The sequence below is a fragment of the Pituophis catenifer genome, unplaced genomic scaffold, assembly GCF_029215685.1.
Source record: "Pituophis catenifer annectens isolate HBS135680 unplaced genomic scaffold, rPitCat1.0.hap2 SCAF_20, whole genome shotgun sequence".
Classification (NCBI taxonomy): domain Eukaryota; kingdom Metazoa; phylum Chordata; class Lepidosauria; order Squamata; family Colubridae; genus Pituophis; species Pituophis catenifer.
The window spans coordinates 1268319-1281028 of record NW_027256900.1 but is presented as its reverse complement, the minus strand read 5'-3'; positions in this window follow the sequence as shown (position 1 = coordinate 1281028).

Genomic DNA, 12710 nt, shown 5'->3' with positions numbered 1-12710 from the left:
TTTTGTGCCCACCTACCTGAGCACCAAAGGGAAATCCATGGTGGCTGTGCAGGTCTTCTCCATCCTGGCCTCCAGTGCTGGTCTGCTGGGCTGCATCTTCATCCCCAAGTGCTACATTATTCTTCTGAGGCCAGACCTCAACACAAAAGAGCAGCTCACAGCCAGAACAAATGTAAAAACATGAGATATAACACAAATGTGATATTGAAAGAATTGTTAAAAGTTTCTTTTATTTGAAAGGAGATATTATTTCCATTTAGATAGTAAGCAGGAGTCAAAGAAAATCATACGTATATGTTTCAAATTTGGAAATTATTGTATTCTTCACAGCTTACAGCCAGAAGAAATGTGTAAATGTGTGACTGAGGAATTTCAACTTTTAACATGTTCCACAGTCCAAACATAGAAAATGGTCCAAGCTGCTCTGCATGCATGAGTGGGCCAATTATTTTTATTCAAATAAGTAAAGGGTGTGTGGAAGATTGTGAGGAGACAAATTTCTTGGAGAAATTGGAGTATATTAGCAAGACAGAAATAGAGAAGGAATGTATGGAGCAACGTTGATGCCCTCATTTCTCAGTACATTTTACCCAAACTGCTGTGGCAACGTAACTGAGACATTTCATTTTGCTTACACAATAACTCTTTCTTGAGGGTAGCAACAATACAAGGCTGGGGAGGTAACTTGAGTCTTGCTAATTTTGAATATTCATGCTCACATCATCTATTAAATGAAATATGCATATGTACGATTGTCTTTTTCTCCTCCTTTCCTGGAATGTATAAATATGAGTGCATCCTTTTGTCTGTAAGATTTCCTCTCACTATTTTCTGGGGAGAAATTCCTCCAATGGACACTGAATAAATAACAGTTGTAGTGAGCCTGGATTATTGGGTTTTTTAGGTCCTGTGTTTGATTCCAGAGAAACTGGTGTCAGGAGTGGGAGTCATAATCTTCCATCTGCCATGAGGGACAAGAGATGGGGCAGCCCTATAGGGAGAGTGTTGTGAGATTGATCCCATAACCCTTCCCACTGCCACATAAAGGCACCATTGAGAAGTGTGTGAGAGACCACAGTCTACGTCCAAGTGTCTCTTGTGGCTGGAAAGGTTTGTGGTCTCTTCCAACCCAATTTCTCAGCCGCCCTGGCCCTGCTGTGAGCTCAGCCGAGCGATGTCTGGAGGTATCCAGGAACTGAGGGGGAATTTGGCTTTGCAGAGTGAGTGGGACCCTCTGTGTGGAAGAATGGAGACTGACCCAGAGGCTCTGTGCAAACTCCCTTTTTTCTGTTGTCTGAATGGAGGAATTCAGCTGATCCTAGGCAGGGAGGGAAGTGGATAATGGGGCTCCAGGAGACTCTGATTGGGGAAGGAATCTTTCCCAAAGAAACAGGGAAACCCACTGTGTCCCAGGGCTGGGAGGAGGTCGAGGGCCCTCACTTGTGTTTCTATAGGCCTCAAATGAAAGGGAGGCTGTGAAATTGGAAGGGATCATACAAAAAAACCTTTCCACCCAGGTGGGAAGAGAAACCAGATGTGAATCCAAGGACCCCAATAATCAGCGCAGGGAAGGAAAAGGGGAGGCTGGACAGGAACACCCTCCAATTCCAGACATGGACCGAGATCAGACAGATCATGATCTGAAGGGGAAACGTCAGAATCTCTGGGAGAAAAGCAAGTGGGAGATTTCTCCACTCTGGGGGTCTCTCAGTGGGACCCACAGGGGCTCCTGATGGTTTTGGGGACACCGGTGGGGAGCTCCGTGTCTGGCTGAATGTCTGAAGCAGTGGACAGAGTCAGACTCAGCGGTCATCCTGTGCCCAGGGAAATGGACAAAGACAGTGGGTGGAGGGGGGTCTCGGGGGGGCTTCTTTCGGCTTGAGATTGGTGGGGTCAGTCTGGGTGCAAATGGAGATGTTAAAAATCTCCTCTGCCCTCCAATCCTCCCCTTGATCTGCTGGCCAGTCCGACTTCTGGAGAGATGGGGGTGGCCAGTCTTTGGGCCTCCTGGAGGGATCCAGAGGAGAGTGGGGGAGGGGGCAGTGAGAGGCCTTCTGGCCGTAAAAGGAGGACGGGCGAAGACCCCTTTGGAGAAGGAGCCGCATTCGGCTGTGAAGGAGCAGATGAGGGGTTCCAGAGGGAGTGGAGGAGCATGGGGGGGGAGGGGATTTTTTCTATTTTTCACATTTCTTAAGAGCCCACGTCCCTCCCTGCTGTGTGAGAAAATCAGCTCGAGTGCAGACAACAAAATCACAAACACACATACACACACACACACACACACACACACACACACACACAGAATTAGCACAACAGAAAGTGGCTGACATCACTACCCAAGCAGCTGGACAAACTCTTACACTAAACGTATGCGCGCGCACACACACACACACACACACACACACACACACACCGGGAGGGATTTTTGAATAATTATGACAAATTAGCCATGTTTTCCACCCACCGAGCACTGAAATAGCTCCTCCTCTTGGCTGTTTGGCTGCTTTTCCTCAGGCCTTTGAGGCCCCAATGGAGCTGGATACGACTCTCCTTCCAGGTCACGTCCAGTTCCTTGCAAGGACATCAGATTTGGCCCCGAATAATTCTCATCAACTCCCTGATAAAAATAAAGAAAATCCCATTAAAATACAAGAATGAGAGATCCGTCTATGTCGATTGTGTATTCGTGGCATTGGGTTCCTGCACGGGGGAGAAGGTTGGACTAGATGGCCATGAAGGTCTCCTCTCACAGCTTCCATGCTGGGATTCTCTGAATGTCTGCAATACTTATGACCATTCATTTAGCAATGGTTGAAAGTTACGACAAAGCTGAGAATCACAACTTAGAAGCAGATGGTTACAGTGTCCCTGCAGTCACGTGATCACAATCCAGGCGTTTGGCAACTGGCTCACATGGACGATAGTTGCAGGGTCCCAGGGTTACGTGGTGGCCATTTGCCATCTTCTCATGGCTTCCAACAGGCAAAGTCAACGGGAAGCCAATGGGGAACGTTGCAAGCCACGGTCAGGGGAGGTCTCACTTTATGACGAGTTTCTCTGTCCCAACTGTGGTTGAAAGTCAAGGACTTCCTGTACTATGTCCTTCTAAAAGGAGAAATCAGGTTGTGGGACTCCCCAGAATATCATTAATTCTTTGAGAGGCAGTGAGACCCCCAGGTTGAATCCCCCCCTCAAACCTGCCCCCCTGGGAATGGCTGCCTGGTTCCCCAGAGAAGCCGGAGGGAGATTTTGGTCCAGGTGAAGCAGGAGGAAGTTTCTTTCTTTCTTTTTTTTTTTTCAATTTTAAAAACAAACTTTATTCAATATAAAAAGATAAAAGATTGTACAAAACGTTCTTAACTCTAAAAAAGAAAGTACAATTCTAAATTACATATATACTAAAACTAACAAGCAGGATTATCTATCTATATTTGAACATGTAAATATATATATACATTAACCTTGATTTCTTAATGACGATGTAAATTTGTTACCCTTGATTTTTTTACTGTGTTTGACTTTAGGTTTTTTTCCATCGATTGATCCATTCATACCATCTGTCCCATATTTTGTAATACTGTGAGTCTTCCTTGTTGTTTAATTTTAAAGTTAATCTATCCATTTCTGCACATATAAATATTTTTTGGATTATTTGTTGTTCTGTTGGCAACTGTTCTAATTTCCAAGTTTGGGCTAGGGTTAATCTAGCCGTCGTAATTATATATAATGTGATGTATTTTATTTCTTTTCTACTACTTTTTTAAAGTATGCCTAATAAAAAAATTTCAGGTTTTAGGTCAATCTCGTCTTCTGTTATTTCTGTTATCCATATTCTAATTTTCATCCAAAATTTTTTAATTTTTGGGCAAAGCCACCAAAGATGATAAAAAGTTCCTGGTGACTGTCTGCATTTCCAACACATCGGATTACAATTTGGGTACATTTTTGCCAATCTAGCAGAGGCTAACTACCACCTATACCACATCTTGTAGTGGTTCTCTTTGTACGTTGTTGCCTTTGTTATTCTACAATTATTTTCCCATATCATTTCCCACTCTTCTAATTGTATATTTCTTCCAATGTTCCTAGCCCAAGCTATCATTTGGCCTTTGACTATGTTTTCTGCCAGGTCCAACTCTAGTAGGTATTTATAGATCTTTGAAATTAATTTTCCCTCTTTAGTTTCTAATAATTTATCTAATTGGTTAGATTTTATTTCAACTCCTCCTTCTTCACTGTCTTTTTTATATCTAGTTTGTATTAGTAAATACGGCCACCAGTCTATTTCTATGCCCTGGTCCCTGAGCTCTTGGCGAGATTTGAGTCTCCCATTAATATCCAGAATTTCTTTGTATCTTATTATTTTTTGAGTAGCTGGTGCGTTGAGGTGTATTGTATTGGGGTGCATTGTTGCCTCTAATGTAGATATCCAGCCTGGGACTTACGTCATATAGTGCTTACGTTTAATTTCCAGCCGTGTCAATTAGTGAATTTCTTATTATATGGTTTTTAAAATGTTTGTAAGTTTTGTTTGTAAGGATTCCCTGTTCCTGCCTGAACCGGATCTGAATGAGCGCATGATTTGCATAACGACCTCCATGAAAACGGTCATAAATTGGCTCTGCTTCGACTCCATGACTGCCACGACTGAGGGCAGAAATTCCAGTGGTCGTAAGTCAAGGATTGCCTGTGAATAGAATTGGGGGAGGAGGGAGGATTGGCCTGAATTTTGAAGCAGGCAATAAGGGGGCCAGGGGCTTTTGGGCCCTTCGGTTGCCCAATGCAGGTCATCTGGGGAAGGTCTTCTCCCTCTGGGCCTCCAGGGCAGGGCTGCTGGGCTGCACCTTCCTCCCCAAATGTTGCAGGGTTTTCCAAGTAAGACTGGACCTGAGCACAATGGGAAACCTAAGAGTAAAAGTGGAATAGAAAACCTGAAGCCTCTGGATTTTTTCCCCCAGGAATGTAATTCCATCTAATCCATTTAATGGGTTTCAGAGAATCTAAAATGTCCTTGATATTCCATAGTTTGGGGTGAGATATTCAAAGCTCTCTGCAGAGGGAAGGTTTTATGAGTCTATTTTGAATCAGAATAGAGCTGGAAGGGACCTTGGAGGTCTTCTAGTCAACCCCTTGCTGCGTTGGCTGTGATGGGGGCTTGGAGTTATTATGAATCACATGAGGATTATTTCCCTTTCATTTCATTTCATTTCCCTCCAGAGAATTTCCCAACAATCTCCAAGTCCAACAACTAGTTGAATTATCCAGGGATCCCTCCTGGGAGGGAGAATTATGTTAAAAGTCTCAGCTCTGCTCTTTGGCTGAATCCTCCAGGGGAGACTTTGGGCAGAGAAATATGGAGGTTTGGGACAGGCAGAGTCTTGAATGAAGTGTTTCTCTGTGTTGAGAAAAAGCAACTGGTTCATATTCAACCTTGTGAGAGTCCTTTGATTCTTCTAATTCTTCTTCAGAAACAGGAAAGGGATTCATTGGTACATGCCATGAATTATGGACCTCCTGATTCTGCCTCTGATGCTGCTTTTGTTCCATTCAGACTCTGGGAAGCTGAGAATGAAATGCCCGCTGAGTTCAGAGAACCAGGATGGAAAACCACGGAGCTACTACAGACCAGGAGACCATCTAATCAGTATAATCACCAGTGGAATGAAACCATTGCATATAAAGTTGCTTTTCAACGTGGCTCCTTCTCTTCAGTTTGTTTTCCATGATATGTAAGTCATTCAGGGTGATGGAGTTGCACTCCCTCCATTCAAACACTCTCCTTCTTTTCTCTTTTTATTTTTCATTTATTCCTATATTGGGGAATATGTCTAATTTCCTGAATGATTTTTATTTCCATGGCTTCTCTCTTTGGTCTGATTTTGTCACAAGGGGTCTGAAAAAAAAACTGAAAGGGTTGCAGATTATCCCTGTTCGATCCTTAATTTATCACTTGGATAATGAATTTTATTTAAAGAAATCATTGAAACAGTTGTAGTTGCCGTATCTCAGCCAATTTCCATATTTGTGTAACTGATCATTGGTTTTGAATCAATGTTGACTTAAGGTCAGTACGCTTGTGAAGGACTATATTTATTATACATAACAAAAGTATTTGTTGTTGCTGTTGATTATAATAACAATTTTTTACCATGGGAATTCTTATAGTGTTTTATATGGCTCACAGTACATTTTTGCCATTCAAATGGTCAAAAAGAATTCCCAACTCCTTCACAATCTCACACTGGGCTACAACATCCATAGCAACTATTTGAGCACTTTACGCACTGCAGATACCTTGCTGGACATGCTCTCCACTGGAGAAGCCAATGTCCCCAACTACAGCTGTGGAAGGAAGGAGAATCTTCTGGCTCTTCTTGATGCAACTAAAAGGGAGAACTCCATCCAGATGTCAACATTAGGAGGCACCTACAAAATCCCACAGGTTTGTGTGTGTTTTTCTGTATCTGGTAAAGTGAGGGGTGGGTGGTGGTGGGTGAGCAATAGATTCAATCATGTCTTCTCCGTGGAATCAAAGAGCTGCTTTTCTCCATATTAGCAAATATGTCAATATTTTACCCCATTATCTGAGATTAATCAGAAAAGGCCTGAAATGCAAGCAATACATTCCCTGGAGAATATATTCTACCAACTATTTAACTGATCAAAAAATATCCCTGGTTGTTGGGGCCTCTATTGACATCTTCATTTTCACAGATAAATAATGCCTGCCCTATCCAGTTGGATTGAAGTTGGCAATAGTAGCATTTTATCCATCTAAAATGTGGAATAAAAAGGACTATAGACCAAATAGACTAGCAGATGTTGTGGCTAAAATTTATTCCATCATCCTCTTAGTTAAATTTGAGAAAAATGCATTCCTTGCAGAAGAAGCAGAATGTTTTAGGTAGAATGAAATGCTATATAGATATTATAAGAAATAATGCATAAATTAATAATCTAATATTGGCAACCAATTTGTCTTGAAATATCTCATCTATATCAGTGAGGTAAAATAAGGTTTGCTGCTTTCTAGATGTTAGTGCAGCATTTGACTCAATAAACAGAAAATTATGATGGAGAAAATGTTTTGCCCTCAAAATGGAGCTCAGCCTGTTGGCCCTGATCCAAGCCTTTGTTTGAGAGGGAGTTTTGGGCTCAATGGAGCCATGAGAAGAAGGATCTATGCTTATCAAGGGGGAAGGGAAAGATGCATATTTGAACCCTTGTTCTTCAGTATAGATTTGAATGACTTACTAGGACTAATGCAGGATCAAAAAACAGATCACAAATAAAAGTTATATCATTCTTTGACAAAAATGACTAAATCAGTGGACCAATAAAATGCAGTGCATGTAGTATACAGTACTTGGATTTCAGAAAGGCTTTGACAAAGTAAACCACAACCTATTTCTCAGGAAGCTGAAAATATGTGGGATGGACAGCATCACGTCCAGAAGGGCTCAGCCTGTGGTCCTCAATGGAACTACGTCTGCATGGAGGGAAACAAGCAGTGGGGGACCCCAAGGTTCCATTTTAGGCCCAGTTCTCTTCAACATCTTCATGAATGATTTGGATGAGGGGAGAAATGGGGAAATCATCAAATTCGAAGACAACAATGGCAGGAATAGCCAACACCCCAGAAGATAGGCTGAAGATCCAGATGGATCTAGGTAGACTTGAACCCTGGGCCTATCTAACAAACTGTAATTCATTGTAGAGAAAAGTAAGGTTTTATACTTAGGCTAGAAAAACCAAATGTCCACATAGAGATGATGTGAAACCTGGCTCAATAAGTATAACCGTGCGAGGGATCTTGTAGTCCTAGTGGACAATCACTTAAATATGAGCAAGCAGCAGCTAAAAAAGCTAATTCAGTCCTAGGTTGCATTAACAGAGGGATAAAATCAAGATCACATGAATTATTGGTACTGCCTTATAATGCCTTGTCAAGACCACATCCAGTTTTAGTCTCCATATTATAAACAAGATGTAGAGACTCTGGAAAGAGTGCAGAAAAGATGATTAAGGGCCTGGAGACTAAAACATATGAGGAACAGTTTCAGGAATTCAGTATGTCTAGTCTAGTGAAAAGGACGAGGGGTGAAATCATAGCAATGTACCAATATTTGAGGGGCTGCCACAAAGAAGAGGAGGTCCTCCTATTTTCCAAAATACTAGAAGGCAAGACAAGAAACAAAGAGGGAAACTAATCAAGGAGAGAAACAACCTAGAACTAAGGAGAAATTTCCTAATGGTGAGGAATGGAACGTCTCCCCTTCAGAAATGGTGGGTGGTCCATCACTGGAGGCTTCTAAGAAGAGACTGGACAGCCACTTGTCTGGAATAGTATAGATAGATACAGATTAAGAGAGTTGGAAGGGACCTTGTAGATCATCTAGTCCAAGCAGACCCTACACCATTTCTGACAGATGACGGTCCAGTCTCTTCTTGAAAGCTTCCAGTGATGAAGCTCCCACAACTTCTGAAGGCAACTTTATCTCTTTATTTCCAGGTTGAATCTCTCCTTGTTCAGTTTCCATCCATTATTCCTTGTCCGGCCTCTGTCCGGACTTTGGGTGCTTTGGAAAACAGCTTGACCCCCTCCTCTCTGTGTCAGCCCATCAAATATTGGAAGACTGCTATCATGTTTCCCCTGGTCCTTCTCTTCACTAGACCAGCCATGCCCAGTTCCTGCAACCGTTCATTGTATTTTTTAGCCTCCAGTTCCCTAATCCTCTTGGTTGCTCTTCTCTGCACTTTTTCTAGAGTCTCAACATCTTTTTTATAGTGTGGTGACCAAAACTGGATGCAGGATTCTAGGTATGGTTTTACTAGGGCTTTATAGGGTGGCATTAGTTCCTCTCTTGATCTTGATTGTATCCCTCTGTTAATGTAATCTATGATTTACATTGTTTTTTAATTTGCTTATTATTTTCCATTATTATGATACAATCTTGCTAATGTTCTGTCTTAGTATTTTAAACAATGTCTGATTAACAAACTATTCTAATACATTCATGAGAATCAGGTTGGATTTATTAAAATCTAATATTTTGGACGTGATCTGATCCCAAATATAACACAGCATTCTTCTTTGCTTTTTCAGATCAGTCATGACATTGTTTCAGAGGCTCTGAGTGATAAACGGAAATTCCCCTTTTTCCACCAAATTCTCCCCAAAGAAGGATTCCAGTACCCAGCAATTGTCCACCTGCTCCTCCATTTCAGATGGACCTTGATTGGCCTCTTTGCTTCAGACACAGAGGAGGGAGAGAATTTCATGAGGATTTTTCCTCCTGTGCTTGTCAGGAGTGGAATTTGTGTGGTTATATCACAAGTGTTCTCAACAACTGGATATACAGCATCCCTGAGGGAGTCCCTCTCTAAGTGGAGACAAGTCAACGTCTTTGTTCACTTCATGGAATTTGATTCCATTTGGGACAGAATTCTTCCTTTCCATTTAACATTTATGCGTCTGCTAGGACCCATTGAAGGGAAAGTCTGGTTCCTCACAAATTTTGCAGGATATGAAATGAACAATCGTAGACTTCTCAAATACATCCATAGTATTTGGAACTTTGGTTATCTGTTAAAAAAAAGGCCAATTGATTCTGCCTTTGAACCCCATTTCTTTGTGGAATATCAGTTTCAAGATTATTATTTCCGCTGTTCTCTTTCAAAGAACGTCTTTTCTGTCAAAGGCCGCAGAAGATGCACCCAGAAAGCCCCAATGGACACCCAGAAGAAAAGGAACAGAGGAAGGATCCGAAATGACTATCAATGTCACAGTCTGATGAAGACTCTGGCCCAGGCCTTGAATGCCGCTTATTCCTCCAGATCGAGGAGGAGAAGGAAGGAGGGAGAAAAGATTTTGGGGTCTCCAAGGCTGCAGCCGTGGCAGGTATGGGGGTCCCGATATGGATCCATTAATCTGAGATCCTTTGGAGGAGGAATCCAGAGGAGAAGGAGGGGAACCAACTCAACAGATCTGGCCAATTCAATTACTCAGGGAATAATGGCTCCAAAGAGTAGATACCATGGCATTTTTTTTTATTAAATTAATTTTTTATTCAACATTTATATCTTTAACATCCTTGTTACATTTTTACAGCTTTCCGATACCGACATCTGTAATAATATCTATAGATATTCTTGGTAATTATCTTTGTTTTGTTTTTATTTATTTTCAGGCCTGCTACTATTCCCAATTTCTCTATTTCTAGTAGGAGTTTTTCTCCTGTTTCCAAAGGGTCCTCTAATATAAATGCCATGTTGTTATTGTTGTCTGAAACTCTGTTAATGTAATTTCCCCATTCAACATTTCCCTATCTTCATCTGTTATACTTGGCAAGTTCCTCTCCTGTAGGTAATTTATAATATTTTCTTCTTTAATGTTTTCTTGACTATATAGTATTTGAAAATAATTTTGAATAATATTTTTCCCCCCTCAATTCTATGGAGCAAATTTCCTTGCTCGTCTCGTAAATATTGTACCAACTTTTTAGCTTTTTCTTTTTTCAATTTGTGGGCGAGCCATCTCCCTGGTTTATTTGCCGATTCAAAATAGTTTTGTTTTGCCAATTTTCTATTCCTTATCATTTCTTCCTGTTCTAGTATATTAATTTTATGTTTCATTAACTCCATTTCCTTTCTGACTTTCCTGTTTTGGGGATCTTTCTGAAGTGATAATTCTAATTTTTTCAGCTTCTCCAATGTTGACATTCGTTGTTCCTTCTTCTCTTTGTTTCTCCTCACCATATACGCAACAGTTATCCCCCTTATTCATCACCTTCAAGTTTCATAGGAAAGATTAAAAAGGGTTAAAAACTATTTCAATATCATTTTGAAGACAGTTTTTATCCACTTATTATCCAGGCCTCAGGTTTCTAATCACATCACACACTTGTTTGCGAGTCCTTTGCTAAAATCCATTGATACCACCAGAGTTCCCATAATCTATTTAGAAAGTGTAATGATGTGTGAGAATGACTTTTGGGATGAGGGGAAGAGAGGCTGCCTAGGGAAGGATCAGAGAAGAGGGGAGAATCCTGCAGCTGCATAATGGGAGAGAAAGAAACTCAGAAAGGATCCTGGCTAACTTTTCAGGCCAAAGCGCTCGCTGCCCCGGCCGACCTAAGAACGATGATTTGGCCGACTCTACAAGACATCCTAAAGGCACACTACGCACCTCAAGCGTCCTCTCTGGTAAAAAGGCATGAATTTTATCAGAGGGACCAGAAAGAAGGGGAGACGATTAGCGAGTTTGTAGCAACCTTACGGGAAATATCCGCCGCATGCGACTTCATGAGTCTGGAAGAGACCATGAGGGACCATCTGGTATTGGGACTGAGAGACCTAACACTATAGAGCAGGCTGCTGGCCAGACCACAAATCACATTCAAGGAGGCTTTGGAAGAAGCATCAGCAACCGAAGCTTCCCAGAAATCCGCGGCAGCTATGAAAAAAATGAAAAACGGGCCACCAGTAAAGGATGAAGCCTCCGTGCATTATGAGGAAGCAGAGACAGAATCGGGGGAAGAAGAAGAGGAGGACGAGGTCCACTACCTACAATCCGGACGTAGGGAAAAGCCACAAGCAAAAGGAAGGAAAGAAATCTGGTGCTCGGGATGCGAAGGAAATCATCCATAATCTGAATGCACATTCTGCAATGTTATATGCCAGCGATGTGAGCGGAAAGGGCACATAGCAAGAGCCTGCAGGGCATCACAGCCAGCGTCCAGAAGAAACCGGCTGCCCCGTTCACCACCCAGTAACAAGAGATTCCCATCCGGAGGAAAAAAGCAGCCTTTTGGATGAGGGCAGAGGAGCGAGAACCACAGAGTAGACCGGGGAGAGACCCACCATACCATCGTGGTGGGCCATGCCAGCGCGGGAAAAGCAAACAAGATGGCGTTGACCATCCTCATAGAAGGGAGGCCCTGTAAGATGGAGGTCAACTCAGGGTCCAGCCTATCAATGGTATCATGGACAACGATAAAGAAGCTAATTCCGCACATCACCAGCCGTGATCTAAAACGACAACAGCTAACACTCATCGACTACCAGGGCCTCAAATTCCTGTAGTGGGCACCGGCACGTTCAACATCGCATACAAGAACTTCAAAGCCAAATTGCCTCTCACCATAGTGGACAGAGACAGGCCCAGCCTATTGGGTATGGAGTGGTTCGAACTGCTTGGACTTGCAATTACCGGCATCCACCATATCTGAGATGACGGCTGGAAGGAAGTCCTAATGAAGGAGTTTGCAGAAGTTTTTAACGGCGAGCTTGGCAAGTATAAGGGGTCCCCAATTATCTTTAGCCTAGATCCACAGGTAGCCCCTGTCCGGATAAAGCGCCGAAGGGTCCCATTTGCTCTAAGGCCTAAGATAGATGAGCAACTAGACAAGCTGGTTGCTCAGGGAGTCTTAGAACCTACAGATCACGCAAAGTGGGAAACCCCTATAGTGACACCCATCAAGCCAGATGGGTCAGTACATTTGTGCGGGGACTACAAAAGTACCATTAACAAGGCACTTCAGCAAAACGCATACCCCATGCCTGTAGTGCAGCACCTATTGCATTCGCTGGGCTGGGGAAAGATCTTTGCGAAGCTAGATTTGGTGCAAGCATACCAACAGCTCCCAGTAGACAAGGCCACCGCTGAAGCCCAAATGATCGTCACTCACAGGGGGGCATTTAAATGCAAA